At 36.4% G+C, this 14,163-nt stretch overlaps 1 protein-coding gene and 1 long non-coding RNA gene across 2 annotated transcripts in view; one reads left to right on the top strand and one right to left on the bottom strand.

The window, feature by feature from the left end:
• Positions 1-1,270: 1,270 nt before the first annotated feature.
• LOC123867626 overlaps positions 1,271-14,163 on the bottom strand; it is a 14,246-nt gene continuing 1,353 nt past the window's right edge. The window contains exons 2-4 of the long non-coding RNA XR_006796463.1: positions 13,313-13,315; positions 10,823-10,827; positions 1,271-1,325 (exon numbers count right to left, since the gene is read on the bottom strand). This is a non-coding gene — a long non-coding RNA (uncharacterized LOC123867626). The remainder of the gene's footprint in view (positions 1,326-10,822; positions 10,828-13,312; positions 13,316-14,163) is intronic.
• LOC123867552 overlaps positions 11,505-14,163 on the top strand; it is a 21,807-nt gene continuing 19,148 nt past the window's right edge. The window contains exon 1 of the mRNA XM_045909649.1: positions 11,505-11,515. The gene's annotated coding sequence lies outside the window, so the exon portion shown is untranslated. The remainder of the gene's footprint in view (positions 11,516-14,163) is intronic.

Below are 14,163 nucleotides of genomic sequence, written 5' to 3'. Positions count from 1 at the left end.
GCCCCAGTAGCCATTAGAAACGGTCACCAATTTATCATTAAGGCAATTTTTACAATAATTGTTTGCTTTTGTGCTCGATCAACTGAAATATGCTCTAGTTTAATAAAATAACAACAACGCAGACTCTAGATAAATACTCAAAAGACTAGCTAACACGCTTGTCTTCGCTCACATGAATTCCTTCATTGTGGAGGAAGTTTCTAGACCAAAGTTTAAGGTGTAGGTAGGTGTACGTATACTTCAGTTAGTGTATCATTTTATACTATGTAAATCAAAATCAAAACATGACATGAACAGCTAATAATGACATGATTACTTATTTAAATATATTAATTTTAGTTGCGATAAAGCCTAAAGGTTAACTAAGTAGTGGGGCTGATTGGACCTAGGTACATAGCTAAGTGAACAATTTTAGAAATTTTAGAATGCTCTTGCGTGGTATGTTTTATGCTTGACTGCTTGATTTTCCTACATGTATACCTACAGCTACGGTCGTGCATGACACTTTGTAGCATAGTACAGATTTATCTGGTTTAGCGCATTCTAGCAAAATATTATAAGTTTGTTGCTTCTTGTGTTGTTTATAAATCGGTTCAAATTAATAAAATAGATCATGGTTTTATCCATAACTACATGATCCGTCCAGGCTTTACTCGGATGAAATTTTTGAAAATCTTTTCTTATTGATACCTTAGATTTAGGATTTGACTCTAAGTACTTACTAAGCTGTCGGAGCGCAGGGGAGACCAATCTTTAATGTAAGTTATTGATAATTTTGCGTGTGTGTTTTCTCTGCATCTATCTATCGCAGACCACGTTATAGAGGCCTAGGTCTCTCAATTCCAGAGAATTGAGAGACCTAGGCCTCTGATCCAGCAGAAAGTAGAGCTACTTTCCGTCGTGCGGCACTGGTCAGCGGTCCACCCACGCACGCGGCGGCCGACGTGGGTGCAAAGATTATTCTCATTCAATTGAACCGCATTGTGCGCCGGCGCATGCCACTCTCAGCCACCTCTTAATTACCGCGCAGCTGCTGACCCACGTCCATCTGGAGCATCACCACCTACACCGTGCCATCTACAGGATGATCGGTCCAGTTGCATAGTATCATGATAGGCGGCCTCGGTCTCATTGATGAAGGTCTAGTCCTCTATTGTAACTTAAGTGATAGGTTGGATTATACTATACAAAATTAGTTGGCCGCAACGGTTAAGTAAGTAACTTTACTTTATAAACTATACATAATACTTCACTGGATCCCCAGAAAGGAACAAACACACATAAAATAGACTGATGAACACATAACACTCGTCGCGTTGCGCAGTCTTTGGGTACTAATTGACACTGACGGACGTATCAACTATACGAGTCTAGAAACTTGTACCTAGTGGGATTTCTTTTTTAACGTAGACCTCAACTAAGTAAAGATTTTCAGAAACTCTATCCAACTGCAACCGAGGTACATAGCTAGATTTACAAACATTTTGTCTTTGATTGGTCAGTAGCCAACGCAAGACAGAACTTTTTTGGATTGGAAATTGTATTGACATTGTTATCTCTAGCAACAACATACGTACGAGGTGATGTTTTTTTCTTTGACTTAACTTAAGTTGGTATAAACCTAAAGGTAAATCTATTATTTAATATAGATCTGTACACAACATCATAGTATTATGCATTAGGGCAGCAGGTTATTTGCTAATACCAAAATCAAAACGCCCTGTATAGTTGGATATTCCGATGATCCGTGTCAATATAAGGTGAGTGTCCAGTGACAATAGAGTTATTGGTTTTGAGTGGCCAGGCGTCCGCAAATCTCATTTGTGGATTTATCATTAACCGTATTTCATTCACCCTTGTCCGAAGCCTATTAAGCGGTATAAATTTTATTTCCGTTTTAGTTAATATCTTACGGCTGTTTGCTTATACACATTTTCGATACTATTATTGTTACTATACTATACTATTGTTATTACTATTACTATACTATTGTCATTAGGTAAAAATAAAAGAACCTTAAGTAACTTAAGTTATGAACAGTCATATACTTAGTGCATTTTTGAGCAAAGCAATTTGTTTACCGTTTACCTCGGCTAAGGAAAAATTTCCATACGTACGAACAAACCATCAGCTGGAAAAACTTACATCATATGAAAATCTCGTTACAAGCTATATTGATGCCTAACAGGTTGATGAGAGATATATTGTACTCATATAGTAATACCTATAGGTGCATACCTATAATTAACTAGTAGAAAACCAATCAGAAAATGAAGTCGTAAAAGTTGGAAAAATATTATCCACGTCAATAGTGCAGTGGCAACTACAATGAGGCGTGCCCTAATCGCATGGCTTATCGCCTCCCGCTTTTGTCTTAATTTGATGACCGGTTATTTATGTCCGTGTGCTCTCTGCACTTGCCATAAATTACACTAGTTTCGCTGCAACCCAATCCTCTATGGTTCTGTCAAAATTCACATAAATAATGAGGAGACGCCAGGGCCGATGTTATCGCGAACTCGTGACAACTCTACGAACGAACGGTTATAAACAAAAGGCGCACACTAATGACTGAATGAGACGTCGTAAAACCTTATAATATTTACGCGCGACTCTTTCAGTTGACTCTTTGAAAAGGTTTTATATCTCGCCCCCTCGCTCCCCAGGCGCCTACGCCAGTCGCGTCGCTATATCTGATTTATTCATACCACCCGAAACACATGATCGGTTTTTCGGATATCGGGTATTTTGTTATTTTTTTATTTTATTCCGCCGCTACTGCCGCAATGTTTAATTGACGCGAATATTAATTGTGTACGGAACGAAGCGTTACATTTTTAATAAAGCTTGATTGGTATCGTTTACTTTATAATAAAATTGAATGCCATTTATTGTTTTGCTTTTTGCCGTAATGGAATTCTATTGAAATTAAATATTTATAGACAGTATACCCACTTTAAATATTCAAATGTGTTTTTACGTAAATGACTTATTTGATTCTATTTGAACTCTGATCTTCCGTAGCCAATTAATTTACTAAGTCAATATTTTGTAATCATTTCAAGGACTTATTTGTTGCCTAGCCAAGAGTAGCTACCTACTGATGAAATAATTCTACCCTGTAAATGATTTTGAGTAAGTACCTATGTCCTATATACCTATTACCACAGATATTACTTAGGTGATATGATTATAAATAAAACTACCTAACTCCAATCTACGAATTCTAGTTAGGTACGAATTTGACGAAAAATACACATCGGCGTTTTAAGGGCAGATTATAAGTAGGTATGTTTTGGAAATGTATCTACGTAATGCAAGCTAGTACCACCGAGTACCTACTTACTTTGTATATTTACGAGCAATACGTAGGTAATAATAGTAGCTCGTCTACATTTCGCTACAATGATGCTACAGAAATGGCGACAATGATGTATAGGTACAAATATCGGGTTGCAATTAAAACTATTGCGACTTGTTAACTAAACTACGTGTGGGTGGACAACTGCAGCAGATGTGCGACCCTCCCGACCTTCACGCTCACCCCAATATTCGCTGTAAGCTACTCACATTCTTATATTATCTCAATACGCTTCATTGTTTTTACCATACAGTGGCTGAAATTATATAATCTGTTTCCCATACGACATATCATAAATGGGACTAGCTTATGCCAACGGTTTCGTTCGTGTGGACTACGCAAATTTCAACACCCTGTTTTAACCCCTTAAGGATTGATTTTTCAAAAACCCTTCATTAGTGAAAGTTTACGACATAATACCTACTAACTAACATAATACTACCTACTTAGCTATCTGCATGCCACAGCCTTATTTCATTCAATACCATTTCAACCTGTCCCGCACTATAGTAGAGGTAGCTACTTAGTTGCACAGCCTTACGAGTATCTACTCAGAATTCAGATGTATATTTTTATCAGACTGCATCATCATAATCTTGACAGACGAAAACGATTTCTTGTGCCTGATGGCCATCAATGAAAAAATAAATTATAAATACATATAACAATCAGTGGAAGCATCAATTTGGGGGGTCTATTTCAGAACACTAGGTCGGCTGACGCAGACACGAGTAGGTTCCGATAACGATTCAATATTTATTGTCACTCGACGTTCGTCATTAAGATAGTGTCAAAACTTACTGGCGCTCACTTACGGGGTCGGGTGGAGCACTCATAATTATTACTAATGCCTTAAATATGTCAAAACAGGAATCCAGGTAAAAAGGCGTAATTTACGCGCGGCCGATAGAGATTTGGCAGTTGGCGCCGTGGTCGCCGGGCGCTTCGCGAGCGGGCGCCGAGTTTTTGTCCACTATTGTCTTTGATATAAATTTTAAATAGGAAATGTTCCTTTTTATGGAGATCTAGTTTACGGCTGACAATGAAGGTAGTATAAATCTAACGTCTGCGTCACTGTTCCTTAGCGATGATGGATCGATAAACATTATTTATGTACTTCCGCTGGATGCGACGCGGTTGGATGCCATCGACGTGAGTAAATTCCCAAAATTAATCTCTAACGAAAAAAGTGATCGATTGGACCATTATTATGAAAATTAAAATAAATGTAGACGGGCATAATTTCATTTATTAAAAAAAAATTGATATCCGTGAAAATCAGCGTTGAAATACCTAGATTAGATAGCATTCCTAACAGTGCTAGTTAATTAGGTATTATAATATACTCCATTTTCGAGACATCCCATTATGTATTTATTTATTTCCAATTGTTAGTGACTGATTTCATTAGCTTAAGCACCTAAGTACCTACTTATTTGTAAGCAGGCATTATTATGCACCTTTTCCCCGTCAATTTACGAAAGGCACTGCCAATCTTTCAATTTTGAATCAAGCAATTTTCCTTCATATTCATCAGGTACGAGTACGTACCTAAGTACCTATTTACTTCAATGTTTCAACTTCAAAAGTTTTAACACTTAGTGTCCAGTTCTCAAAAAACTGAATTCCCATAATTGTAATCTCATCGACCTCCTAATATGGGAAAAAGATGTTCCACCATACACACGTTTGTACGCGTCCCAAGTAATAACCTACCTGCGATCGCTCATTGAATTCAAATGAACCAGTGCGGCTGCGACCCACATGCCAACACAAATAGACACCACTCACGCTTATGACACATATTATTTACATACTGATGTGAAAAGAGTTGCCTCTATGCCTACTTTCCAAGATCATGCAGAAAATAAGTAATTACCTATATGAGAAATACGAACCACGAACGAATTACAATCAGCCGTAGAAGAGGTCGCATCTTTGAGATGTAAAGATTTTCATGAACTCAAATAAGTACCTACAAACTTTTCTTATACCTATAGGATAAAGGTTTCGATTCTGTGTGCTTACACAAACAACGCTTTGAAAAAGAATCATTTTTGTCTGTTTGTATTGTACTTAGTGATGATTTGTAGGCTTGATGATGCCCGTGACTTTAAATGCGAAAGTTGCATTTTTTTAATAATTAATTGAAATGAATTTTCAGGAAAAAGTCTTTACCCTTCCCCGGATGCAAGCTATCTCGTGCTAATGGGTCTTTTCTTTACTTTTTCGTGATGGGCTGTGAAAAGGTAGCACACAAACAGATATTTATATATGTACCTACTTTTGCTTATTATAATTGTAATATACTTAGTAGTAAATATAAGTAAGGTAGTAGGTAGGTATGAATTTAAAAAATGTATTTCAAACAAATTATTTTATTAAAATTAACACAAAACGAACTTACCTAATCCCCGAACTAAAGGTATATCTCAGTGAAACAGATCAACCACAATAACTCGACGACACTAACTCGAGGACGTTTATTTTTATATTCGTCCCCTTCCAACCGATCTCTAATGAATACGGTTTATCTTTCAACTTTATATAAAAAATAAATCGCTTTAACTGAAGAATCACGCCTTAAAAAAGAAACGCTTATTAAAATTTATTTCTTTCTCTCCTCGCGGCGCTGTCTTGTACATCGGCTCGAATAAAATTAAAAAGTCAAGAATTCTTATTTATTTTAATACAATAAACCGCAATCGCTGAATAAAGATAAATAAAAAGCAATAAAAAATAAAATCGCATTAGCAATAAACAAAATACTTCAGCGGATGTGGGCTGAGCGCGGGGCGCGCACACCGGCATACATGGAGAGGTGGTGTCGCGCTTGAGAATTATTAAAATTATCCTCAAGCCATTTGCGCTACTTGTTTCGTATTTTTTTACCTTTAAACACGTAAAGCGTATAAACTGCGCAGGTATTGGATTAATTGATGTTTATTATTATAAAGTTTTTACATAACGTAACTAACTTCAAAAGCGCAATTCTACTCCATGATAAACTTTTCTTTCAATCTTCAATTTACCTTACATGAACCTATGTTTTATAATAATACTTTGGTAAATAAAGAAGAAGTAGAGATGCTTGTAGAGATTTCGCGTTATTATTCAATAATTTGTCTTCATTTACTATTTTTATTCGTACTTTTAGTAAGAATTACTCTAGTTTAACTCGTTATTGCCGGAATTCATCATATCGATTTACGGGAAAACTTTGTCTTCTAATCTTTCCTAAACTTTCTAATACACGGCTACTCTACGGAATTCTATTGTCGCAGTGTCACGAGTGCTACACTCTGTGGCGTTTTCTTAATTGTGCCGAAATATTTATTTGATTGCGGAGTCTGCGGCGCTGCCGTGCACCGAAATGGTCATCGGCATCCCCGACCGCCACAATGGACACTGGCTCGTTTTCTGCAGGACTTAGACACCTGCGCTATTTATATCTATAATATCATTTATATTTTAACACATTCCAGTTATAAAAATATCCATAACCATATTCCGAACGTAGGTGTGTACAGGTACTTTGTTAGTCACTTACTAACATATGATACTAGGTATACAAACTATTACTATACCATAGATACTAGATAATTTATACATATACCATTAGATACTATAAAAGAGGGTTGTTCCAGTTTATCACACTCCAACCTAGACCTCATGATAAACATTAATCTGAGCAATATACCTTTCCTGGGAAAAAGCTTCACGCGGATTTTCGTAATAAACAAATCCACCTTTGTCTATTCAAATGTAAGAATTTTAAGGAATTTCAAAAAGGTTGAATATGACATATTTTTAAATGTTTACACATTCATTTTCCAGGCAATCGTGCTCCAACGCAATCCTCATCATTGCTTGTTAAAGCATGATTTTCGTCAAGCGAAGTCTATCTCAAAAAAAAACTTACTATTACTGACTATTATTACTTACTATTTTCTGATGCGCCTCACCTACCTGCCTTTTATACCACGGTCTACATCAATTTTCACTGCAGTTCATTATCAATATCGCATCGCTTGTCCGTCAACATTAAATCGAATGGGCCGGCCTATTTTCATGAGACTTTCACTGCCAAGGTCGTTGCCAAGGTTAATCGCAACCAGTTCGGACGATACAATTTGCTTCTCTATACCAGTCTCTTCTATGCAAAACTTTGTATTAGTGGTAGTAATAAAATAGGAGTACAATAAACTTTAGTAGGTACCTACCTACCTACATCTTTGAGGACAATACGGTCTATATTCATCTACTTGCTTGTGATTGCTACAAAATTATCACAAAATTGGATAGGTACATTACATAGTTTATTTTCCTTTTTGAAGTGAAAACTTCTTTAGATGCGTTGGGCGATTTTAGGATGGGTAAACTTCAAGGTCGAGCCATCAACATGCTAGTAATTTTAAAATAGTACTCCGAGTGAAAAAGCACTGTTATTTCATAGTTTAAAATTTTCGCTTCTATCAGCAACCCCCACGCACTGCCATTTTTTTAATCTTATTAGAAGGTAAGTATTGATTAGTATCTATAGTAGGTATCTACCAATACTTATTTGACAGAGAAGTTATAATGTGGAACATTGATTTAAATAAGTAGATAGGTAGGTAGATAGGTAGGTATATAGGTAGGTATATATTTGTAAGTAAGCTAGAACTCTTTATTAGATAAGTACATATAAATAGATATTCATGCAAGTCATGACAAAATATTATTTACAGATTTACAGCAAGTTCAGGTATTAAGAGGTTTGTTTAATACAAACCTCATACTCTTGTTCAAAACAGAGCAGGTATGGTTTCAATAATAACTAAATTCAGGCCAGTGAAACCGCAATCAAACGTTACACTAGTTGGAACTAAAATAATTAATGCTTCAAAATTTCGTATGACATCAACGTCGTCGTGCCAACATGCGGGTTGACGATGTTTAATTTCAGATAAAAACCCCAGTAAAAAACATTAACCACAAAAAAATTCAAACATCAAACATACTATTAGTTTTCAAAGTAAACAAGCTGGCATATATTAGAATATTTAGTATCCTTCACAAGGAACATTCGTTTAAATTAGAGCTCCCAAGCGACCTGTTTATTCAGGATATGTCCCAGTTAGTAAGATGCCCTGGATTCTCAGACCGGTTTTTTCATAAAATCATCTATAAAAACTCTTATTAGTTCTATTGCCACACCGAATTAATAATATTAATAATTTTATATTAAACTCTACTTGAATTCTACTTACCTACTCATTCTCTTACTGCCGACCACTATTACAATTATTTTTTGATAAAAGTTTTGGGGCATTTACTTATTGAATCATATTTTCCTTTATTGCTATCTTTAAAATTCGAGATGGCCACCATACTATAGTTTAAACAGAACACAACGAACGCGCGAGCCTTGTCCATCAAACCGTTGTCGTATCGGCGATCTAAATGGGCCACGGAATCAATACTCAATACTTACATTCGTAACGCTGTAACTACGCCTCGTGCATGAAGCATTCGCCGTGATAGATGAAATAAAGTATGAAACGGTCGGCTCGCTGCGAACACAACTGTATGGCGCCCGAGCCCGAGTGCCCGAGCCAACAATCGAGATGCGTAGCGACGATAAGGATGTCAACTAGCGCAGCCTGTCCTCGCCGTTCCCATGATTTGCGATGCTGTTCTAATCGTTATAATTACCTCCTATCCATCAAACAGACGTATGATAAACGTGCATCAGAATTTGACCAGGAATCGGTGATCGACAACAATCTCTACCTCCAACAGATCCAAATAAGTACATTTCAAAGAAATGTGGTTTGAGTAGCTAAGGGTATCCATTCCATAGATGCCAAAGATTACTTTGGTATATCTGTCGATTCAACCAACGAAATTCATCAAGGTCCAAATTGGTTCTGAAATGCAAAGACAGACTATTTTCTCCACAATTAATTTGTTTATTTTTTTATTCAGTTCCATTATAATTTTTCGGGGCTGCATAAAATTATCTATTTTAAGATAATAATGCAAAACTATCTCTTAGCCGTCTTCTTTTCGTTCATCTTAATTTAAACATTACTTTCCGATCTACGACAATCTTAGATTTTAAGTTTCATCACGCCAACAGCAATCAGAGGAAATATAGTTTGAGAAACAGCAGGGATCATTTTTGCACAATTGACGTGTTTATGAACGTTCCGTTATACGTCTTTGATCGCATCTAACTCGTCACGCTCGTTTTTCACCCGCTTTTTTACGACTAGAAAAAATGTCGTTCACTGATCGTGAGTTGGTGTTATACTTTTATCGTCCTAATTTTTTTGTAAACAACTTTCGATTTAAACAATATTCATGGTTCGTCCTAACAAAGCTGACTAATTATCGTGGCGCGGCATGTCGTAAAACAGTGCATATTGACGGAATATAGAGAGGCCGGCACACAGTGCTTAATGACATTAATCACATTGATTTATTGTGGTTCCGAGTTATTACAGGCTGGGCGCGGCCACTGGTGTGCGTACGTGTAGCTACACAAGGGATGCGTGTGCATGTGAGCGCATACTTCTTGTATAAGTGTAATACAGGAAGATACAGGGAGATTCGTTTTGATATCTATCAAGCTTCTGTGGAAGTAACAGCTCCAAAACTGTCCGTTCCTTATAAAACCCTTCTATAAAACTTTTATAATCATTTGGCTTCTCGAACATTAAACTGTAACGATGATAGAAAGTAAACTTGTAAAGAAAATAAAACCATTGGAAGATATGTATAAATTCAGTTCATTAAACAACTCACGGCTTCAGTTAACCAGAATTAAGTATTTGAAAGAATGCAAAATGGGAGCACCCTGGCTATCAAACGTGTTCATGGACGTGTGGATGAGCATGTGTGCGTGTACGGCATTAGGCAACAATTTACGCTGTTTGCGGCGTGTTAATATTGATTGGCTCGCTTTATTTCGACTAGTGCGAATCTATCCACTAAACTAGCTCATCACGCGACACTGCACAAAAAATAACCCTATATTGTTCCCATTTCACAACACAATATCATAAATAAACCGGTTGATTTACCTGTATATTCTATGCAGGTATTACCTATCTTCAACGATGCTAGCGTAGCGATGCTATACAATTTATTACCCAAACTCTAGTTAAATTGCATCGTCTACTCAAGTCTGGCGTACAATTAATTTGTTTCAGTAGTATTTCACGTCACTTGCACAAAATTAATAGAGACTATATTTCCTTAAATATCAGCTAGTTTTCCCTCAGATTCCCTAACCATTAACCAATTAAGTCCTAAGTACTTAGAGATATAGATTACGAGACGACAATTTACGAGAGTTATAATTACATCTAAGATTAAATTGAGAATTTACAAGATTGCGGCCCAAACAATTCCCCCATGTATCCGCGTAGGTGGAATGTCAGCCTTCCCGCAACCTACTTCAGGCATGGGAACCGTGTCTCGGGTATACTTCTCGAATCGTGTTTACAATGTAATTTTACGTGTCGTCCACGATGACCACGTCCTGGAGTCGCGGACGCGCTGCCCGCATATCAATCGGGGCATTATAATTTCATAATGCACGCTTGTCAACGTAAATAATACGCAAAATTTATGTTACGAGGTTCTCACCGTTCGACATAGGCGCAATGAATACTTAATAGACGATCATTAAACATGAAACAGTGAGCCTTCTACTCATATTCATTTGACGACGTGAATATAAATTCAATTAAGCGTTTCGTACTTAACCATGGTCTCCGTCGAGTTAGTTATGCCGTACGTCAGAATATTACAAGCGAATGTCCGGCGTATGTTAATATATTAGTGATCAAATTCGCGATAGAGAGTTTAATATATGTAGTAATTAGCAGTTTTGCATCACGTACTACGCACCTACTGTTTCGAAGTAGGTAGGTACCTACTAGTTCCTTGCAGTCGTGAGCGAATTCTGATTTGCATATACCTTAGCACAATATTTATGTGCTGTCATAGGGAAAGCATCTATTTGCATTTATGTATAATAATAATTGGCATACCTACCTACTTACATAAAATAATAATGCACGTAGGTTAACAAAACGAAAAGATTATGACATCAATCAAATTGTAGGTAGGTACTTACACCTCATTCTTCGATAAAATGGGGTTTTACTCTCAAATATGTTGTACATATTTTCGTTGAATTTATCCTCAATAGATATGTACCTACATGTATTTACTCAGGTAGACACAGTGCTCGATGTTACAACAAAGATTTGCATTATAAAACTACTAACGACCCGCGCCAGCTTCGCACGGGTGTAGTAGGTACTAAAATATACTACAGATCAGTCTTTAGGTAGGTATATATTATTAACAACGCTCTGCCTATAAGTAAGTACCTAGGTGCCTACTTAGGTACCGCCGCAACCGCTACTTATGTCCTTGCATTTCAAATCTGTAATATCTTCGAAAATGTTAATTTAGGCTTTATTCGCACCAGAGATTTTTTAACGTCCGTTAAAAAAGCGTTCAAATAGAACAAATGCATTCCCAAGTATCTGTTAACACGTCAACGCTTTTTTAACGCGCACTTTGTATTTTCAGCGCAACGCCGGGTTTTAACGCAACGTTTTTTTTACGCTCGTGCGAATTAGGGCTTAAATTACATACTCTAAAGGGTTATATAGATCTATATTACATGAACAATGTACCTATTTAAAACCGCGGCATGTGACTACAAAGACCTGTGTTCAACAGTGGACGTCTTTCAGTTGATGACGACGCGACGCTAGGTAAATATTCCATAATTCTATCATATTAAAAAATAATATGCACAAATTCGACATAGTGATTACGGTTCATAAATACAAGGACAAAGGTATTGCAGTCACAACGGAAGCGAGTTCATCCATCATCCGCCCGCCCTGGATAAAAACGCTCGTTAGCCTCCCCCCGGCTCCTCTTACCCTCACCCCCTACCCACCGTCTCTATTAATGTTCTACTCAAGTGCCTCTATTACGCCTGTCATTTATTATATCCATTTTCGCGAATTACCTGATCTCGTATAATGTTCTTCATTAGTGGCTAATGATAAGAAATTACTTATTCTTTATTTTCCTACTTATTTTTATTTTAGGTTATGAATGCAAAATTTCAAGTATCTAAACCCTGGAGTAAGTAGATACGTATAATACCTATAATAGTCGATCTAAACCCAATCTTTTGAGCTGTTATTTACCTAATTTACGTACTTTTTTAATTACAAAAAAAATACACCTTACAACCGTTGGCTCCAGCTTAAACCACGTGGGTTTATATGCTAATTATGGTAACTAGTCAGTCAGTTTTCACATATTATTTCTAATATCGATTAAAGAAACAAACATAATATTATTATCTATAAGTAAGTAGGTACTTAGTCTCAAATTAATGAGTAAATGCAGGTGAAAACATTCCTATTGATAGGTAGGTAATAAAAATAAACCTGTATAAATAGGCGACAGCGCTCTCCTTTGTATTATATTTAACTGACACTACAGCCTACAAGTATCTCAAGCTATTTTAATAAGCACTTTTGACATTTCACGTAAGTTAACTTTGTACGGACAGAACTACATTATTATTGAATAGGTACTTACAGTTTATTAGAAAGTTGTGTTTCTATCTACCTATCAAATTTTATGCGTTTTACTTGAAGCCCTAATCAATCACTAAGCAAGTCATCCTTAAGTCATCATTAAGTACCTAGGTATCAGCTTAGGAAGGATTTTTGAAAATTTAACCTCTAATAGGGTAAAAAGTAGGGCTTTGTATGAAGTCCACACACAGATGAAGTCGCGGGGATAAGTTCAATCATAATATTAGGTAGGTAGGTACATAGAAAATATAAGCCAGTTTACGAAAACTTTCTATGAAACGTTTTGCAATAACACCGGTATTGAAAGCAACCGTAAAAATACAAACTCCAGCAAATGGTAAGGTAGGTAAATGTATCAACAAAACTGAATAAAAGTTTGGAATAAATCCGCAGTCTCGAGGGCGTCTTCAAGCAAACCCCGGTTCGGATTGACAGGAGGGCGACAGCGCATCGTCGAGATAGGAAAACTCGCTTATAAAAGTATACGGAACCCGGTATTAAAATTATTATGAAACCGCGGCACTGCGATAAGGTGGGATGATACGGGCTTAACACCCCCCCATCCACCCCCACTATCGCACGCTACTCGAATGCCTTTTCAGCGTAAGTATATCCACATGAAAAGTTGCGTCTGAGGTTTATACATCCTTACTAAGTTTGAATTTTATTTTTAAAATTCTGTTTTTAAATATTACTTATTTATTAAAAAACTTTATTTTTAAGTGTATCATGTGATATATAGGTACAACAAATCTATAAATTAAACTTAAATCTAAATTAAAATAAAATAATTAAATAAAAACTAAAATAAGTAAAATAAATCTAAAAGCTCATCGAAATCACCGCAGCGAGGCATTGATCTACCCAGGATGCTGGCTACAAAAAAAACTGGTAGGTACCTACCTAAACTCCTCAATGCGAGATTTATTGTCATTCATAATATTTTACGAAGGTTTATATCTAAGTAGATTTTAATACAGGTAACACATTCTAACTAAGTCTTCCCGTGTGAAGCCGGGGCGGGTTAGGCTCTAAATCTATAGAAACTGCTTATCACCGTAAAATGTTACGTACACCTTACTTATCATAGCAGTCGAATAAAATATTATACCTACCTATGACCGCAACTAATGTCTTGGTGTGTCATGTGTGGCGCACTTATTCTGTTAGAAG

This window comes from Maniola jurtina, chromosome 1 (genome assembly GCF_905333055.1).
Source record: "Maniola jurtina chromosome 1, ilManJurt1.1, whole genome shotgun sequence".
NCBI classification, from domain to species: Eukaryota; Metazoa; Arthropoda; class Insecta; order Lepidoptera; family Nymphalidae; genus Maniola; species Maniola jurtina.
The sequence above is the reverse complement of the archived record's forward strand: the minus strand, read 5'-3'. Positions and strand labels throughout refer to the sequence as shown.